General features: G+C 37.3%; 1 long non-coding RNA gene across 1 annotated transcript; it reads right to left on the bottom strand.

Annotated features, from left to right (window-relative positions):
* Positions 1–1,539: 1,539 nt before the first annotated feature.
* Positions 1,540–11,319, bottom strand: LOC121865419. Its single transcript, XR_006088760.1, has 5 exons — positions 11,184–11,319; positions 7,365–7,433; positions 4,148–4,255; positions 3,801–3,862; positions 1,540–1,628 (listed from the first exon to the last, which is right to left on the bottom strand). It is a non-coding gene; the product is annotated as an uncharacterized LOC121865419 (long non-coding RNA).
* Between the last annotated feature and the right edge of the window lie 9,810 nt (positions 11,320–21,129).

Below are 21,129 nucleotides of genomic sequence, written 5' to 3'. Positions count from 1 at the left end.
TCGAAAAAAAATTACTAGTTAGCCTAACAAAAAGGATAGCACAGTCTAAATAAATGTTACATTCATATCTAATAATGAAATCATACAGTAAATGTAACACTTTACCTTGAAAAAATATGAATATAACTTGATGGGGGAGAAGGGTGATTTTGAGGTTGATAACATCGAACTTCCCTTCAAGTGTTATATCCTTTCTTTTACGATCATCACCGGGAATTCGATCACCAGAACGCTTCTTGGAGATATTCTTCTTTACCATATTAACAGCTAATACCACAAAATTGGAGAAATAGTAAGCAAAAATCGCGTTACAGCAAACAAGCGTTCGCGTTATAAAAATATCGTTCCTCTATTCATAAATCGCGTTATCAAAACACACGTTATAGCAGAACTCACTGTATCTTGAATCGAGGCTTACTTATACATTATTAATTGTATTACTTTACTGTACTTTAAATATTTTCTTAATTGTATAAAAAAAAAGTTTGTGCTTAACCCTTTAGGTGCGTAATTAAATTTCGCGCCGGTTCCTGAAAAGTGTCAATTATCCTGCCAAAAATGAATTTCATATAATCACATTTTCTATATGTTTTTCCTAGAGAACTTTTAGTATATTTTCCAAATCTGGAACAAAAATTCACATATGTGTGCAAATTTTAGAGAAAAAATGACATTTATACCCAAAAATGCAGGAAATTGGTATAAATCAATGTCTGGTATATGGCAAATAAATTTAATCAATTTGGTTACTAAACAGCAAATTTAGATATGTATTACATATTCAGATAATATCAAACAAAATAGTACAAAAATAAGCTATATTGCATTCAGGAAATACTCCTATTGAAGGTCCTTGATATGTCCGCATGTCGTCTCATTTGGGGAAGTTTTTTCAAGGCCGTGGGATATCCCCGCTTGTCGCATTTAATTAATATAATATTTTGGGCGGGTTTACCCGCATGTCGCATCCAAAGGGTTAAGGTGATAGTCATGGAGATGTGGGATGGTAGACTGTACAATTGCTGCGGTCATCTGGCCATCTTGCTTTCACATCTGGTACATCGATCTTGTACGCCAACCACCTGCAATAAGATTTTAAATTTAGATAAATCTTAATTAACATTAGTGTATCACTACCAATACACAACATTTACCCCAATTTTTTTTGCATTCTATACTTGCTTCCTTATATATATATCCATATACTCTTAGCACCCTCCTTTAACACCTTACACGTGAGCACCAGCCTTCCTCCTTCCTTATGGCTGCAGCAGTCTTCTCAAAGGCATCATCCCCAACATTCCTTCACAGAACATGTTATTTTACTCTGATAAATTTATAACATTCACTATTAACCATTGTATAAGCACACCACCACCGCCCATGCAAGAGTGCCTCTCCACTGCCCAACGTAAGAGCGGCCCCCTCCACTGAATGTTCCTTTTTTCCCAACTCTTCTCACAAAGCAAGTCACTTGTCTTCAGTCTTACATCCAGTGGTTTTTGGGATAGCCATACGAAGATACATAGGTAACTTAACTGGGGAGGCAGAAATAACATGTGGTGTGTTACATCTTGCTCAAGGTTGGTTCTGTCGCTTCCTCTGTGTTGGCTTCAAGTATCTGTTACCTGCAATATATTTAGAGTTATTTATGTAGAATGAAGGTTAGACATACAATTTCCTTCTATCAGTAGACCACATGTACTTAAACTGTCTCAAACTGTACACAAGTTAATTTTTTTTAATAATTTGCACTAGTCTCAATCCTATCTAACTTCAAAATTAACTTTCTGAATTCATGATCAGTTAATACAGGTGACTAATAAAAGACAGAATTTTTTGTTCTTCTATAAGTTTTTTATAAAGTAGATTTACTGTATAATAGATAACTTAATATTGATGTGGTTCAGTCTAGGTTAATTATGTTTAATCAAAGTTAGGCAGGTTAAGTTAGTTGAAATCCAACCATAAACCACATCCTTTACTTGCCATACTTACTACTATGCTACTAACTTTCTCTAATAACTAATTGGCATGTGGGCCTGTTTATTTATACTGTCACTGCAACTGATATTAATTTTACTTTAAAATCATTCTGACTACGGTCAGTCCATACAGTCCTCCAGAGCTTTCCAACACACACACAGATCACCAGGCCCCAGACACTCAAATCAATAGGTCCCCCACACAAACAGCCAGTGCCGCCCCCCCCCCCCTCCAGCCTAGATTAAACGTAACTAACTAAACTGAACTACTCGAATAGTCAAAACAGCGATAAAAAAAAACAAAAACGAAAAACACGGGATTACTGTATAATGATAGTACTAGGGAGAACTCAAGGTACCTATATGATGAGGAGGAAGGCCCAATTAGTATGAACTATTGTGAATAAATGTGACTGTGTCTGAAGGTTATGGTTCTTACGTATGTGTATGATTAGTAAACATAGTTACCTCAGGTATCAGATGAAAATATAGGAGGACAATTTGATCTGGTTAAAAGATAAATGTAGCAGATATATGTGAAGTGTTGGGATTGACCCATAAACTATACTCCAAGGAAAATATCTTGGGTACCTCGGTGTGAGCTTATTACACATCGTTACCCCATGTGATGAATAGCCACGAACAGTGTAAGGATTCAAGAATCTTATAAACACATTAAACAATTGCAAAGTGGCAGAATGAACCATACCCAAGCCAAGAACCAAGGCCTTTGTTTGCACTGGTGCCTAAACCACCTATGGCTACAGTTTCAAGGTATAAATGCCTGTGAGCAATGAAGGGATACAGACCAGTGAAGTCAGAGAGCATGTGTGGTCCAGCAACCACAGTTCTACTTTGAGGAACCCACCTGGTTTTGTGGGTAATGCTTATGGCCACTATGCAACCTCCCCTAAGGATCTCTGGACATCTCACACTTTAGCTCCCTGGATGTGAAGAGATGTTGGTTCTACTTGAGGTGCTCACGGTCGCTACTTTAAACGATCTAATGATACTGGACACAGAAATAGTCCTGGTATGAATGCCTGGGAAGGATCTCTTCTACCTAACAAGAGAGTGAGAGACTGGTGCCTACTGTGTGCACCTTGGTGCTAAGAATGAGTTGCAGTACCTGTAAGTATTGTGTGTATTATTGAATATTCCTTATTTGGGGATATTGAGTATTTTGGTGCTACAATATTGAATATTTTGGGTGGTATTGGGGAAGGAATGACCTAGGTAAAGAGGTCAACAATTTTGTATGGAGATCAAAGACCTTAATTAATTATTTGGAGAAGGTTGGGTATTCTTGTGTGGTGCAGTGACCTTAATAATTGCTTGGGGAAGGTCAGCCATTTTTGTAATGTGACTGATTGCAATATTTTTAGTAACTAAATTAAAGTGTCATAAGAATACTGGTTGGTGTTTCACCCTTCCTTCCACACTCAACTTGATTAATGAAAAACATGAACTCTCAGTGCCTGGATTGCTCTGCCAGCTACCTAAAGAACACTACACATACTGTCCTGTGGTTTGGTGGCAGCAACCTTAAATTAAGAAGTTCAGAAAAAATTTGTATTAAGTGACCGCACTAAAGGGCAATATATCCAGACCGTAAATTTTCAGGAAAATTATGAAACAATTTATCTTCCGGGTATCGGAGATTTCCAGCTAAGAGGGATTCTGGCTATGGAGATATTATACAGTGTTTATGACCAAAATTTGCAACCAAAGCCAAATACACTTAATCATGATGATTTAGTGGATTTCCTTAACTAATTCTTTGAGGGCAAGTCATAAGACAAGTGGGCCACTGACCTGTTGCTGAAGATATATATCCACTAGGTCCATGACACAGCATCCCAGGGCTCCCCTGTCCTCTGTAAAACACTTTGGCTTACAACTAGCATTCAAATTCAGAATAATTTTATGATTTAATTCACAACAAGACCCAGTGACATCCATCTCATTTACCCCTATTACTTTATATTATACAGTTTTATGTACTAACCCCAACATCAAGGATCATTATTTCCTGCCAAGGGGACTATGCAGGGTGATGACTTTATTGCACCTAAAACCCCAGACATTGTACCATGATGAATTAAATCTGTAGATGAAGAAAAGAACTCCAATAACTAGCAAACTTATAGGGAGAGAGTTACCTGCATTCACTGTTCTGCAATTAATCCAAGTAGTCAGTCCTATAGCAGCCCCCTCGGCTGGCTCTGTTTCTTGTTGGGCGTCAGAGAGACAGTCATCCAGGAGTTCTTCTGTAATGAAGAAGTTTGAGTTCAAGAATATTGGTATCCTATTGAGTTGAATATTTTCAGTTTTATTTCAAGTTTTTCTTTTTCAATTTGAGATAAAATATGAAAGACAATTATCACATACAAGACATGACAGCCATTCATTTGTAGACCTTAACTCTCATGAACAGACATGCACAATGCACCAGCATAACACGTGTACCTGTACTGCCTCCAGCATTCAGAATATTATACACAACATTTCAGCACAATTATATTCAGAGGTTACATTTACCACATACTGTACTGTATACAACATCCACACCAACAACAATGGCACAAGCTGTTACTCAAACTGAAAAAACTCACATTATACAGAACAGACAAGATTCAGACATGTACAGTACAAGCACAAACTACTACAGGGTAATCCTAGATTGTACAAATTGTAAACCCTACAACTAATACAACTGCAGTAGTGTATTAAATAATGTCCACTACACAAGTTAAGAAGGCCTTTCAATGTACAGGTACACCACCTATTTTCTGGGAACTGATGGTCTGCCACTTCGTTGAGTCCGGACAAAATTACGAGAGGGCACTTGAAATTCCTGCAACTGCCAGACTAGTTTACTGGGTGGTCACAGATGGCGTTGCCCTCAACTTCCAGACTTTTGTGATTAACTCTACACGTCCAGTAAAATTCTAAAATTTGCCACTTTGGGAACAGTAGTACAGGCAACATTCTTTGTAAGTACTGTACAGTAATTAATAAACCTGTTTCATTTATACTGTACTAATAAACCTGTATCATTTATAATAATGTATTACATTAAATCATTTAATTCACATTTAATTTACATATAACATTTGTTTAATTTAAGTTTCTGGCAGTCCATGGTGCTTTAGAGACACAGGAGGTGTATAATTAGTGGGTCACAGGTGTACTGTTGAATTATTATTACTTGACCTCGGTTGGTCCAGCAAAACGGATAGTCCGGCAAGGCTTTGGAACCAAGGGTGCCGAAAAATCGATGGTGTACCTGTACTATACAGTACAGTACTTTCAGAGGAAAATACATGTAGTACAGTAATGTATATTATACATACTAAATCATGCAGACACTACAGCATTCTGCTAATAGTATACATAATAAATCATGAAGACACTACAGCTTTCTACAGTACAGTAATACCCAGCTTTATGCATTTTTTTTTTCACGCGTTTCTACATTTAAGCTGTACCCCACCAGAATGTTCACTTTATGCGGTGCATCTACTCGTATACGCGGGAAGCGGGGCGGGCAGGGTGCGCACAAGGTCGCCTAGTCATCAAAACATTACCGAGTTCTTCACCCACCAGAGTCGGCCCAAGTCAGTGATAGTGAGGATATGGACTTTGAGGGGTTTGACAAAGAGGCCCTGCAAGCCTCTGTGGTGGAAAGTGATACAGGTGAGGGCCAATAATCTGCCCTCTGCCTCGGAACCAACCCCCCTATCCCTGTGTGCCCAGCCATCTTTTCTACTCATGTAAGTGTTAAAAAACCTAATATTATTGATATTTCTCTTAATTATTAATTGTGTGTGCATACCATCATAAAATTAAGAAGTTATTTTTACTACAACGTAGGTATTGTATCTGAAAAAGTGGAGTTTGGGGGTCGGCCCAGTCTCTATTTCAATTAATCCCATATGTTCTGTTGTTCACTTTACGCGGGCCTCCGTGGTTTCAATTGACTGCGTAAAGCGAGGTATTACTGTATACACAATTTAACTTATAAGAAATTTACTATATACTATATACAGTCTCTCCTCGACTTACGACGGAATTCCGTCCCGACGACTAGGTTGTAAGTCGAAGAGTAGAAAATAATACGTAGAAATTCTAATATGGGTGTCTCTTTTTCTTCTCAGCACCACGAGAACTCTCACTTTTATGCTTGCCAGTCATTTTAAAGGGAATTACAAACAAAATTTTTTTCAGTACACAGCATGATCACTAACGTCAAGACTCAAAAATATGTAATGTGAAAAATATTTTATACGACCATGGCCGTCATTGTTTGGGTTGTAGTAAGTCGAGGAGAAACTGTACTGTAATCATTGCTGTAAACTTCCCCAGAACTACAGCACCTCTTGGCCTGGCAAGAGTAAACCCTACAACAAAGATGGCAGGACAACCCTGGCTGGGGGCAGGTGGACTGAACATAACATTCACAAAGTTTGTTCACACAGTTAAAAAATGGAGCAAAAAGTTCACATGGTTTAAGTAGAAGCAATATGTACTCCATTAACTAGATGGATCACGACAGTCACAGCTTGTTAATATAAAAGCCATCGAGCAAATGGTGTGAATTGAATATGACAGTTCATTGGCCGAATTATTCCAACAGCCTGAATAACTTGCCATCCTGTTGAAAAAAAAAAAAAATAAATAAAATAAAATGAGAACCTGACTATTTGTTCATAACCAGGACATGTACCAACAACACTGCTAGGTACAATATTCATGAAACTGGACATGGAAGGTACAGTACAGTATTAAAAAGATCACCTGAAGATTTCCCCCTCAGCAGACATTACCTGAAAGTCAAAATTACAGTGGTTAATATTTAGGTTTAATAAGCTGTGGAGAATTTTCAAGGGATTCAAATAAAATTCCTGAAATTACAAAGTTATTTTGAAAAAGCACAAATTTAAAAATAAATCAAGAATACAGCATAAATCTGGAATTGTTAGAAAAGAGAATGACATAATTAAAGACAAAGGTTATAATTATAAGTCTTTAGGAAATGTAAAAATATACAGTAGCCTCAAATATATCAAATGATTTGGCTATAACTGTAAACCACATCCACCAACACAGTACCAAATATTTCGTCAATATCAGACCTGCCACATGTTTAAATATAATAAAACATGGTGCAGTACAGTCACATATATACAACTGATCACACTGGCATCATCTGTGGAAAGCAGCACAGGCACCAGTGAGGAGCCCACAGTAAGGTAGCAAGGGAGTAAAATTCTTTGCTAAGTCAGTCAGTCAGGGTTTGTGTCAAAGGTGAATAATGCAGTAAAATATTAAATATGGGACAGGTGGATGCAACAAACCCTAGTTATGGCATCTTACACTGGTGATGAAGACATCCACCAGAGGAGCCAAGGCCATGTCATCCAAGCTTCAGCATCACCACAAGATCTGAAAAATACGTCCATTAAGTCACAGGGATCAATACACACAATGAATCAAGACAAACCTGCACTACATGTTACTTGAAGCTGTCATTCCTCAAATAATAAAGGCTGTGTATATTTGTCAGGTTAGGTAGTTTTCTTAGACTACAAAGAGAAGGAGTTCATAAACTGGGACAAAACTTAGTGGAAATTCTTGACAGTTTATTAAATAGATAAAGGAAAATGAAAATGCACAGAACCTATTAGAACTTGACGTAACCAATCTTACCTAAAGTAAACTACCAAACTTAACAGAAAAACCTTTTAAAACATAATTGACACTGACTGGATTCTAGTTTCAATTTACGTATCTATTTAATAGAATGTAATTAATATTACCTCAATGTTTCATCCATTTCTATTAAATCCTTCTGGTGTTCGGAAAAAACCCTACCTAACTGACAACTGGACAAATATCCACAGTGAAAATACAGGTCACATCTACTGCCTGTTGTGTGGATATCAAGTTACTGTTACTTACCTAACCTGACAAAACTATCATCAGGAATAATCTAAATATAGCTTATATGGCAGTATTTGTTTTGATAGATCTTTTCTTACTATATTTTCATTGCTGAGTTCAGATAGGATATTCATTTCATGGGAAAATGCTTATTATAGTAGATAATCAGTAAGACAACCTGATCTAGGCACTATTTTATCCTCTGGTCAGTGTTTGTTGAGCTGCTCGGTCCGAACAGCTTCTTTCACATTCACCAAAAACGTAAAATTACACAATATCAGAATAAGTTCTCTGTTAATATTCAGGAAGTTAGGTAATGTTAAGTAGATTTCCTTGGTTAGGTTGGTTTGGTCTAATAACAATGCTTTGGCCTCTTGTGTTTATCATTTAAGGTTAGGTTAGGTTTAATTTACAAATAACCATGTTTTAACACATTTGCCCAAACTACAACAGTCTCCACCGCAAAACAGTGAAATTGTGGCATTTTAGAATTCATTTTCTAAGAAAAATCTACGTTATTTTGTAAAAAAAAAATACCATAACCTTAATATAACTTATATAACAGTATATGTCAAGGGCTAAAGAATGAGCCAAGACCGTCAGTGGTTTGGTAATTATTGGGGGTGTTTTTAGACACAGTTTTGTGTGCTGATTACTTTAAGTTCTTTTCATTTTCTTGTGTAAATGCTTATAGGCGAGTTAAGATATAGGTTAGGTTAGCACATGATTTCAGCTATTTTTATATTTTTCCCCAACATAATACAGTAACCTCTAATAAAATAAGTGAAAACTGTGTATTTTTAAACCCATTTTCAATAAAAACAGCGGACTGTCACATTCTGAATAATTACCACATCAAGACCTAAAAGTTTTAGTTCTCATAATCTTGTATTTAAAAACTTTACGTCAACACAAAGCTGCCTTGAAAACATTCTATAGTACCTTCAGTTATTATCCAAATGTGTTTAAATCATACGCAAAGAAATTTGCTAATTATTCGGATAATGACCATCCACTGTTTTTGATGGAACATGGGTTTAAAAATACCCAGTTTTCACCGATTTTACTAGAAGATACCTGTACTGTATTATGTTGGAGAAAAATATAAAAATACCTGAAATCATGTGGTAACCTATATTTAACTTGCCTATTTCAAGAAAACTAAGCATTTACACAAAAAATTAAGAGAACTGAACATAATCTGTGTACAAAACAGTAAAAAAAGTAAATAAATAAATAAAAAAATACCGAAATGCTGACAGTCACCTCAATTAGCCAGAAATGTTTATAAAAAAATAAATATTTTAAAACGTCTTCATTCAATAACAAAATCATAAAATCAATGTCATTTGTTCTATTATTATTCAGTAATTCAATCCCGTCTATTAAAAACATCTTTAATTTTATGTATTAACACAAATTTACTAAAACAAATCTTAATTTACAACAAAATGCGTTCTTTTAAACGTGAGGAAACTATATGGTAGTAAATCTCCCCCAAATAACACAACTCCGCCATTTTTAAACTATACTCTCAGTAGTACTTCTCTTCCGCCATTTATATTCACTCATCTCGTTAGACATTTAAATTCATTCATAAATCACTGAGGGAAACAAAAGTATTTATTCCACGCAAACCCATTAATACAATTATCTTTTTAAACATTTTTCTAGAGCAGTTTTACTTGCTGAATATATTGGTGGGTATTATTTTACTTTCGGACATAGCGCCCGAAAGTTATAAACTTCTTAATCATTTAGATCTCCCTATTCTGGGCATTTTGAACCCCATATATACATGGCAGAAATGGATAATAGTGACACAATTGAATTTAATTGATATTAGGAACTTTTCAGTCTTCATCTGTCAGGATATGAAACCGAGTTAGTTGTGGATCACGCAGGCACACTACTGACTGACGTCATCCAGTCGTGACCCATGATGTATCGATATCAGCCCTGAAATTTTTTATTGACTAATCACATTTGCATTTTTCAAAGCAGCCTGGGTAAGGATTTGAAAATCTACGGCTTGGAAATTCAATGACCATGGTCGAGGTTGGGTGTCAGTCGTGCTGGTATGATTATTTTAAGTCTATTACCAAGTTTTACAAAAGAGACGATAAAGCTATATAATTTCTACGTAATCACGGTGTTTTCCCTAAGTCTGTTGAGTGCCCGCACTGTAAATTACCCTGTAAATTTAGAAAGGACAATCATCAGTGGTTTTGTAATTGGCCAAGAAGGGTTGTAAAGAAGAAGAACACGAAAATTTTTAAATACGTGATCTCAGACTTCTAACTAAGGTATTGTACTTCGGACATGGCACAGCCCAAAGGTTAGGTTTGGTTTGGCTTAGTTAGGTTAGGTTAGGTTAGGTTTGGTTAGGTTAGGTTTGGTTAGATGATTCGTTTTTGTGTTCTCCCCTACCCAAAACCCCCTATTTCCCAGGTTTTCCCCCATTATCGTTGGGTTTGGGGGAGGGGGGTTATCAATTTCCACCCAAAATGAAGGTCATATTCGTTTAAAACACACAAAAATACACAAGAAAAACATATTGGTCAACCCCTAGGGATTCATGTTCGAAAGTAAAAATTTACCAGGTGAAATTTCAGTCATGCACCGGTCTTTCACTCGCTGTTATTAATATGTTTTCGTAATGTTTAGACAATTCTAAGCGATAGGAGACTTATAATTGGGCAAGAGTTTTTTGTCTTAACCAATGAACAATGCGTCAGGAGCGGAGATTTGATTTTTCAGTACCTAAATAACCAGACATGGCTTAACAGGTGGAAAGAGATGTACCGACATTGTGATAGATTATTTTACTTCAATTGCAGAGTTTCATCAGAAAAATAGTGTTAGGTTAGGTTTGGTTTTGTTGGGTTTTTATTTGTGATTTACTGAGAAAAAAAATCATTAAGATTGATGGGGGGGGGATCTCAAAAACTATTGATTTCCGGCTGAAATGAATATCAAATTCGTTCGAAACTCAACAAATAACATCAGAAAAATATATTTTTAATATACAAACAAAGACCGGTGCATTAGTGAAAGTTGACCCCATTTACCATAGTTACTCAATGTATACGACATGTAGTACACTATACTCACGTTATTACTCGTTGTATTACTGCTGTATGAAGTACACATCAATACATTTGTTGATACACCTTTACCTCTTTGAGAGTTCAAAATTTGGTAAGACTAACTTTATACCATCATTAACAAACATTAGGGTAATATACTTACATCTTAACATCATCATCGCTTATATCTTGTGTCCATATACTCGGGGCGTCTTTAAACAAATTTATTTTAAATTTTTCACGAAACTTTAATCACTTCACGTAACTTTGTTTTGATAATGGTAAATATTGTTAGTATATTACCACGAATAAATAAACATAACTAATACATAAATTCCTCAAAGTAATAATAATTAAAACCATACTATGCTATTTGTAATTATATTATGTTTATTTATGTACATTATTTTTAATCGAGTTGGTTAATTTTACTTGAAAAATTTTATGAAAAATATGAATTCGTGGTTTATTTTAAACATTCATGACTGTTGACGAGGTCATTGTACTTTATTGCATTCTTGTTGTACCTCAGAGTAAACTGTTGCACTTTAATTGTCCTCCATTGGTTAAATAATTACATGTATTAAGTTTTTGTAGTATTAGGATATAGCCTATTAAATAGAGTTTTAATTGTACTGAACCTTGAACACATTACATAAGAATCAAAGTCGTGTTTTAGTTTTCAAAAAGAATATAACAAACTTAAGCAACAAATAATTGATCATCATCTTAGTGTATATCATGCCTAGAGCGCGCGCTTGAATCCATAGTTGCAACATTGACATTGAGAATTCTTCAACTACTTTTTTCATCTGCGTTCCCCCAACATATAATTTAGCTTCAGAAATGCTCTGTAAAACATCAGCGAAGTAATTCTGTTCTCTTCCCCGGGCCTGTCTCTTAAGTGTTTCTTTTCTTATTGAGCCAGAAGAGTAATGATGACGTTTAGTTAGTTTAGCAAATTTATTGACAAATCCTGAAGTACACTTTGCCTATTCAGAGTAATTCAGTCAGGAGGTCCTGACTTAAACCTCCATTTTTCTCGAGAAAAAAAATCGGGGTCCCCGGCCGGTTATAGCAAGACACCACTGGTAAGCATACCTACGCACGTGTCTCATTACCCTGCCTGGCCCTACCCCAACACCTACCCCTGCCTCTAGTACACCAACTGCGTTTTAAATTCTAAATGACTAAATTATTAATTTATTTCTTCATAGTTCAACATTAGTTGTTTCTGTGTTTCATGTCCTTCTCTCTTGATCTTTGTTGAACTTGGCTGTTGTTTTTATTCCGTTTTACTCTTTGGACTCAGTTACTTGCCTACTGCACACACGTTTGCAAAACCAGAGAAATTATCCGTAGTTATTTATTTAAACTTAACATACCCTTATGTCTAATATTAGTATTAATTAGTTTCTATTTCTTAGCTTTATTTTCAGCTTTTTATTATTTCTTTATTAATCAACTAATTTTGGCAATTACTACAGTATTTATCTGTGTACAGTACATGAGGATTATTTAACTATATTTGAAGATGATACGTTATTCGATTATTCGGATCACCTGAAGATTAGGCACCACAGCTTATTTCAAATGAAGATTAAAAACCCTAACACTAAATTAACCGAACATAACCTTGTAGCGCATGGGTGATTAATCTTCACATGAAATAAACCGAGGTACTTAATCTCCAGGTGATACGATTATTCAAATACGCGAAGAGTAAAGTAAATCCAAGATCCAGGCAAAGGCGCTCACCGTCCTCTCACCAAAGACGTTAAACTTCGTCGCCCTCTCGCCTTGCTCCGCATTCTCAGAGATTCAAGCATAAAATTTTTCCCCAGTGTGGTAAATCGAGTACACATCTAGTTAAAACCACGTCGCAACCCCCCCCCCCTTCTCCCCACACACAACTCCCACGTGCCTTCCACACCTTCCCCTTTCCCTCCCTCCCCAAACACTCCCTTTCTCCCCCCACCTTCCTCTTCCCCCCCACACACACCTGGATGGAGGTTGTTTATCTGGTTATAACTGGTATACGGTCCTGAGGAATTTAGCTGGCTCAAGGTTTTGATCAAACATGCGTACGTAATGCTGACACCGATGTCCTGAGTAATGCCAGGGACTTTTCTTAGACCATAAAAAAACTTTCTTAGAGGAATCGGGATGGCTGAAACGAGTGACATTGACAAAAAATAAAAATAGATTCCGACAAGCAGGACTGTCAGAATCACACCGGTAATGTTATATAACGGTAAGACCTCTTTGGGCATTGAAATATAAGACAAAACATTAAAAAAGATTAAGCAGATCACTAGACTCGTTAATTATCATCTTAGTTTATCCTTTCCATGGGTGTATGAGATAAATAGTCTCTGGGGGTCCAGCCAATAAAACAGATGTCACCCAAGAGCCTCAGATTGACATTTCCATAACCTACAATTATTGAGCTAGCAGAGGTGTATACAGCCATACCAGTGGTCAAAGAAAATAATTTCAGTTCACAGTTTTCCCTTCTAATCCTGAGGTAAAATGGACCGACACAGGTTGACTTAGGATTCGAATACCCGCCTCCTACGCCTATAATTCTTAATAAAAATTAAAGATGCACGATATCAGTAGAGTATGGAAGTGATAGTCTAGACTCAAAAAGCTAGAAGAGTTCTCATCTGTACATGAGAGTAAATTTTGATTGCTTAATTTTTATAAGTTATCTTATTTCTGAATACATAAATACCAATTTAACAAAATATACTGTAATTGCAAAAACGACTAAAATTGCTTAAATTATCGGAATAATGATACCTTGCACTGCATTCTTTAGGTAACTGCAAAGCTATTTTTCTACTCATAAACCCTATAATCCTGGTATTAATTAAAACAAATTAAAGCACATGTTGTATCCTAACCCCCTCTGATGTTATTATATAACGGTTTTATAAATACTCCATTGAACTAACCTTTAAATATTGTACTCTCCAATTTTGATCCTCAGGTACTCCCTAAGTGATCCCTAAGTATTCTGTATCGGTAATCCTCGATTACAATAACATTATGAACTTTGTCCCTAATTTAGATATCAGTGATAACAAAGAAAGGCCCAGCTGACCAAGCATTGGAACCCAGTGAAGTAAGCACTCGCTCAGTAATATCGTTTACTTTTGGCGTAATCGATGACATGGTGTTCCATTCCTTTTGTTGTCACCGACGTCAACCGGTACTCATTTTGCACTCCCAGAGAGGAAAAATAAAACATTATATTTTTCTCTTGTGGTACAGCACTGTCTTGTATGATGCATTGGTTATGTAAATTAAAAAAATCGTCTTACATTCAACTCTATTTCACAAAAGTATCCATATAACAAGACTAACAGGAACGTTGCATAACACCCCACCAACACCTAAACTTAACCTGCGTCATGACACAGGAACAAGTATTATCGTCACTGGTCATATTTATGATTTCTGACGGCACTTTTGAAACTAAAATGAGTAGGGACCTACCTTGCCCAATGGAGAAGGGGGAGGGTGAACTCAAACTCATTTAGAATATAAAATGAAACAAACGGACAGAGGAAGACAATACTGCGTGGAAAGTGACAAGTAAACAAACTCATGAACTAATAATCGAATGAATGAATAAATAATTTAAACCAAATATATGGTGGAAAATCAAAAATAAAATGCATTGAAGTAAATATATATTTAAATGTGTGTGTGTGTGTGTGTGAAAGAAAGAAAGATACATCATTAAGTTAAAAGTTGCTATCATAATAAGACATACAGGATAATCGTGAAAAAAAGGTGGGACAAGAGTAGGACTATGACGAACTAAGTTACAGTATTTTCTAACGCTGACAGTGAAATAAGTCATGAAACAGGTATTGCTGCGCACTGAACTCCAAAGAAATGCATCGACTACAGACACAAACTCGCGGTACACTGTGTGTGTTAAATACATATAACGGACACATGTGCAGACTTACTAGACAACTGGAAAAAAAATACAATTCTTTATTTATAATGAATGTTCAAGAAATTGGCCTTCGCCACCACTAACAGCCAACCTTCTCCGCTAGTTTACTGTTAAGCAGTAAACACACGATCAATGCATCATTATCTATCATGATCATTAATTAAGCAACAACTATGAACTACAAGTTCACACACCCAATAGATCACTGTGTCATTATCAGTGCCCTTTAAGCATCTCGTAAGGTAAATCTTTAGTGCTTTATAACATACATGTAACAAATAATACTGAACATTCTGTGTACATGAAGTTTAATACCGTTCTGTTCATAAAAAAGTGAAACTCCCAAGAGGTGTATGATACAGGTAATGTGAACTATTGTGAACTATAAACAAAGATTACAGGTGAAACCGACAGGAAGTTTACACTAACGTGACGCCACCACAGGAAGGAAATAGTTTAGTACAGGGTATAGTAAGCAGAATGCGTTTACCAACTCAGCAGATGGGTCAAGGATACACCCTAGAAAGAACAATATTATAGAACACGTATATAAACCACAGTGTGTTCTGGACCACAACACAGGCTCACTTTATACCTACACACAGATTATATTGCATATACTCGTATATAAATCAGTGAGTGCGTTAAGACTCAAAGAGTAAATCAACAAAATACAATAAAAAAGCCAATTATGGGGTGGCGAACATTGGAAAGATTGACCGACCTCATAATTGTTGTCAGTCAGCTGGTAAACTGGGTCCCTGGAAGGCTGGGAGTGTTGAAGGAACATTCGCGACGAGTGAAGGTATAAACTGGTGTGATTGACGTGTCTCCGAGAATTTCATCGAGAAAGTTACAGAACATTTTTATGTTGAATAATCTCAAAAGTCCAACAATAAACAGTTTAAAGTTTATAATGTTGGAAACGCCATACCAGGCATGTTGTCCCCTACTTTTACATGCAGGATATCTTAACTCCGAAGGGTGACCGCGAACAAGGTCTAAACACCTACAGGTCTGCTCACCCTTGGACGAAAACGAGACCATTCATGCGCAAGACGTCAGACGCTCCCCTAGCCCACCTGCCCAAGATCCAGCTCAGTACACTTTGAAAGTATACAAGAAGTGCACGCACCTCCTTAATGTCTTAATAATTGATTTCAATTGTGATGTTTGGAGTGGGATTATAAACGTGTGGGTCCATGGCCAGTCATTGTGCAGTGTATGGTTGTTACGCAAGTTACAAACACAAGAGGAATATTATTTTTCACACATTTCCCAAGAATGGAGAGGTGAAAAGGTCCATGTCACCAACATATGTCGCCTTTTGCAATTAATTATCGTGTGGGATCACATATTTTGGAAAAGAACTATACCTGCTGCTATGTGGCATCACGAAAATTGTGACCCAGTCCCAGCATGCTGATCTGACTTTCTGCCTCATTTACAGACAATTGCAGGGTCTCAATTGTTTCTCTTACTTTGACAACACTACTGTACATACATAAATCGTTTCTCACTACTGATTTTTTTCTTTGTGGTTATTTATTATTATTATTATTACAGTGTTATTATTATTATTGTTATTATTTTATTATTTCATTTTTAATTTTGTATTATAAATTTGATTTACTGTGAATTATTATTATAATTATTACATTTTCGCCCCCCAGACCCGATGTGCGTCAGTGACCAGTGCCCGGGTAAGCTAATGCCCGAAAAAAAAATAGAAAGAAAATGTGCTTTAGTTCAGTTTGTCAGTAAAGGTAAATTTCCCTACTTGTCAGAAAGCAAATGGCAGGCCCAAAAGTCAATGAAGCCACCAAGCTCCGCCCAAATGCACCTTAGCATACCTCGTATTCAATTGACATGACCTTGAGTATTTGGGAAATACCATTAACTGTCATAGTATATGTGCAAACAAAAATAAAACCACGAATAGGTCAAGCAAAAACAGCATTTAATAATCTAAAAGACTTTATAAAAAATGACATAAACTTCAATATGATAAAAAATGGCTACTGAAATGCATATTATATGGTAGGACTTATGTAGGTTAGATGCGTGGACACTTTCAGGAGACACAAGATGTGGTGTTATAGGAGAATGTTAAATATAAGTTATACTGACAGGAAAACAAATAGAGAAATACGTAAAGTTTAAAGAAAAGGGGAAATGGGATACGTTGATCATATGAATAGAAATGAGGAGATAGTAACATAAATATTAATGGGCAAAGTTGAGGGTAGGAGGGCCAGGAGGGAAGCAGAGATTGGGATGGATGAATTAAATTAAAACCTGGTCCCCATAGAGATGCAAAATATCGGAGGATAAGTAAAAACAGCCCGAAAACGTTTAGTGTGGAGGACTCGGTCATCAACCTCAGATATGGAGGAAGTACATTGATTGACTTTGAGCGATAACAACTCCAAGTGTCACCACCTAATCATCTTGCATCTGATAACATTATGTGGTACGCAAGATAAGCCTCTCCCCTTGCATAGGCCAGGCAGAAAACTTAAAATTTTCGTAAGACAAGTTCCAACTAATGTGCAACTAATGACTCAGTTAATTTACGTTATGCTGTTCAAACGATACAAACCTCTTCCACACATACATATATTATTTTCCAACCCCAAATGTTTCATTTATTTTCTCTGTGCACTCCTGCCTCGTACTCTTCTCCACTATTATTATGTTGTTTTACATCCTTTTGTACTGTCGCCTCGCATATCACTACAGTCAGTCTCTGAAGGACACTGACTCACAAAATATTCCTTAAGGTGATACTTGAAGATACAAACACAATAAGACCTCCAGGAGAAGCCTATAGTTGAAGGTCAGAATCTATTTTAGAGTGTGAAAGGTAACAGCTTGTAGCCTTCGTCAATATACACACTAACACATACACAGCTACCAAAATAACAGACAATTGACCAATTTTTACCAAGGTAAACCTTATATTTCTTATCTGTGGTAACAATGTTCTACTCGTCTGATTATTACATACTGTACTGGACCCCAAGACAAACTCATTCAACTAAACCCGTCAAGACAACTGGGAGACATGAGCGCTTCAAGCCAGAGCTCACGCACTCATTTTGCTTCAATTCTGGTCATTTTATTCCTTTGGTTACATCGGAATATACTGAGTTTCATTTTCACTTGATATTGTTTCTTATTCGATTGTCTGCAACTTTAAGAGAAAGTATGATAGCTATGGAAACCTTTAAGTGGTGGTAACTCTACAGTTGCTTTCTGTGAACTTGATGAGGTCACCAGGTGGAATGCTAAAAAATGCGCCTTTATAGCGCTGTTCCTATTCTGAGCGTCCACTATTACTGGGGGGCTTCAACATAATGTTAGCCATCAACATGTAAGACGGACGGACGCACAGACAATCCAGAAACCTCATACGCCGCGATATCGCGCAGGATACAGTACTTGAAAATTATTGATGCTGAAATACAAATGGGGACTCCCTACACCGCTAGCGCGCAGTCTTGTTACAGCCCAGGCCTAAATTATAAAGACGTCAAGTTAATATTTCAACTTAATTAGCTATGGAAGGACGAGGTACGAATATTCGAAATTCCAAGCGAAATTTCGCTGGGTTATTATCCAAACAACCACAACGCATTGTTGTCATTTTTCGTCCTCTGAGTCACACACACATAGATGCTACTATAGTTTAGGTCAGGTTAGGTTAGACTTAAGATATTTTTGTAGACCGCAAGCTATAGTAGCACCAAGAATTCTGTGTGTTGGACTTTTTTTTGAGAGAGAGAAAGGAGGGGTGAAAGAAGATTAGAGGTGGGGGAATGAAGTTATAGTTCAGAAATTGAAGAAATTTAGGAGGAGGTAAGAGAGGGCGGGCTAACCGCCTAGCTAAGCTAATAGTGTTAGGGTTGTGTCATGAGTTAGTTATTGTCTGTCGGTACAGGCACTAGACGTCCTACCCTGTCCCACATATGGGTGTTTTAAGGGCCTTATTTCATATTCCGCCAACCCTACTGGCGGATGCTGGTCTAGGGAGGTTGTCTATTGTCTGGCCGTGTAAATCGGGGGTGGTAATGGACCTTTTGAGATTTAGTAACTTTTGGGTAACCATGTATGGTTGTTGTCGTTATCTGGTGGGAGTCTTTGAAGGAGTGCTTGCTCTGATCGTTCTATGTTTAGCCAGATTCTGCTGGCCAGGGTATGCAGCTGCTGGTTGATGGGTTTCATTCTCAGGTCTCTATGTATCTCGGCTGTGGTTCTGGTGAAGGGGTATCTTTCACCTGTGACGAATCTTAGGGCTTCATTTTGGACCACCTGTAATTTTAAAATTTGAGTGGTGCTCATAGTATGAAGAGGTATTGCTGGGTAAGTTAATATCGGTGTGATAAATGATGTCACCAGGCGAAGTTTTATTTTCTCAGGAAGCGCTTTAAAGCGGTATAGTTTTCTCAGCTCTCTTCTTGCTTTTTCCTTCCTGCTGTGGACATGATGGGAGTAACCTGTCGTGAATATATGCAGGCCCAGGAGGGTGCCTCTGCTTTTGTATTCTATGTGGGCATTATTGGTTACTAATGGATGGGTTTTCCTTCTGCATAAGGGTATCACTGTGAATTTCGGGAGATTGGTTTGGATTTTCCATTGTTTTTCGTAATTATTTACCCTTTCTAATTCCCCGCCTGGTGTTGTCGGCCTGTAACGCTCGCGATTTTCCTTGATGTGTTGTTATTTGAGTGATGTCATCTGCATACATAATATCTTCGTTACCTATTCTAGTGGGAGGCGGGCTGTCACTTGTGTAGATAATATATAGGGTAGGGGAGAGGACGCTCCCCTGAGGGACTCCGCTCATGAGTGGGAAGAACTCTCCTGTGTGTTGTCCTGCCCTCAGTCTGGCATTTCTGCCGTCAAAAAAGTTGCAAAGCAACTTTTCAATATTGGTGGGAAGTCCGAGTTGGAGGATCTTATATGTTAGACCGTCATGCCAGACTTTGCCAAATGCCTTCGCTACATCCCGGAGAGTCAGATTACATTGTCTACCACTCGCCGCGGCTCTGGCTGTGTTTTCACATGCCAGGGCTATCGTTGTTGTGGTGGACTTCCCTTTCCTGAACCCGAATTGTCTGCAGTTGACTCTGTTTGTGCCAGACTTGTGGAAACAGGTAAATGTAGTACCCATATTCAAAAAGGGAGACAGAGCATCAGCGTCAAATTACCGGCCGATCAGTTTGGGGAAATTTATTGAATCAATTATAGCAAATAGGATCCGATGGCATTTAGAGAAAAGCAAATTAATCTACGACTCTCAACATGGGTTTACAAAGGGAAAATCTTGTCTAACAAATCTGCTGACTTTTTTAGGAAAATCTTCGAGGTAGTAGATAATGACGAAAATTACGATGTTATTTACTTAGACTTTAGCAAAGCATTTGACAGAGTACCGCATCAGAGGCTTCTGAGAAAAGTTAAGGCTCATGGTATCGAGGGGAAAGTTTTAAATTGGATAAAATCATGGCTCACCGATAGAACGCAGAGGGTTCAGCGTAGATGGTGTTAAATCTGAGTGGGGCTGTGTAACCAGTGGGGTTCCCCAGGGGTCAGTACTGGGCCCACTCTTGTTCATAATCTACATAAACGATCTAGATACTGGGATCAGCAGTGACATAAGCAAGTTTGCGGATGACACCAAAATAGGGCGGCAGATTAATTCAGGGCAGGATGCAAATGCACTACAGGAGGATTTAAATAAACTGCAGGAGTAGTCAGAAAAATGGCAAATGAAATTCAACACCAGCAAGTGCAGCGTACTTAATATTGGAAGAACAAATATTGTCAATGTATACAGCCTTAACAACATCAACCTAGAGAAGTCGACTTGTGAAAGAGACCTAGGGGTACTTGTAAGCCCGGACCCACGGCCTAGAAAACAGTGCGTTAATGTTCGAAATAAGGTTTTATATCTAGAAGTGTAAGTAATAAGAGTGCAGAGGTCTTATTGCAACTATATCTTGCGCTAGTCAGGCCGCACCTAGATTATGCGGTTCAGTTCTGGTGCCCTTATTATAGAATGGATATCAATTCACTGGAGTCGGTGCAGCGAAGAATGACGAAATTGATTCCGGGACTTAGAAACTTT

Source organism: Homarus americanus, unplaced genomic scaffold, assembly GCF_018991925.1.
Source record: "Homarus americanus isolate GMGI-L3 unplaced genomic scaffold, GMGI_Hamer_2.0 scaffold25483, whole genome shotgun sequence".
Classification (NCBI taxonomy): Eukaryota; Metazoa; Arthropoda; class Malacostraca; order Decapoda; family Nephropidae; genus Homarus; species Homarus americanus.
The sequence above is the reverse complement of the archived record's forward strand: the minus strand, read 5'-3'. Positions and strand labels throughout refer to the sequence as shown.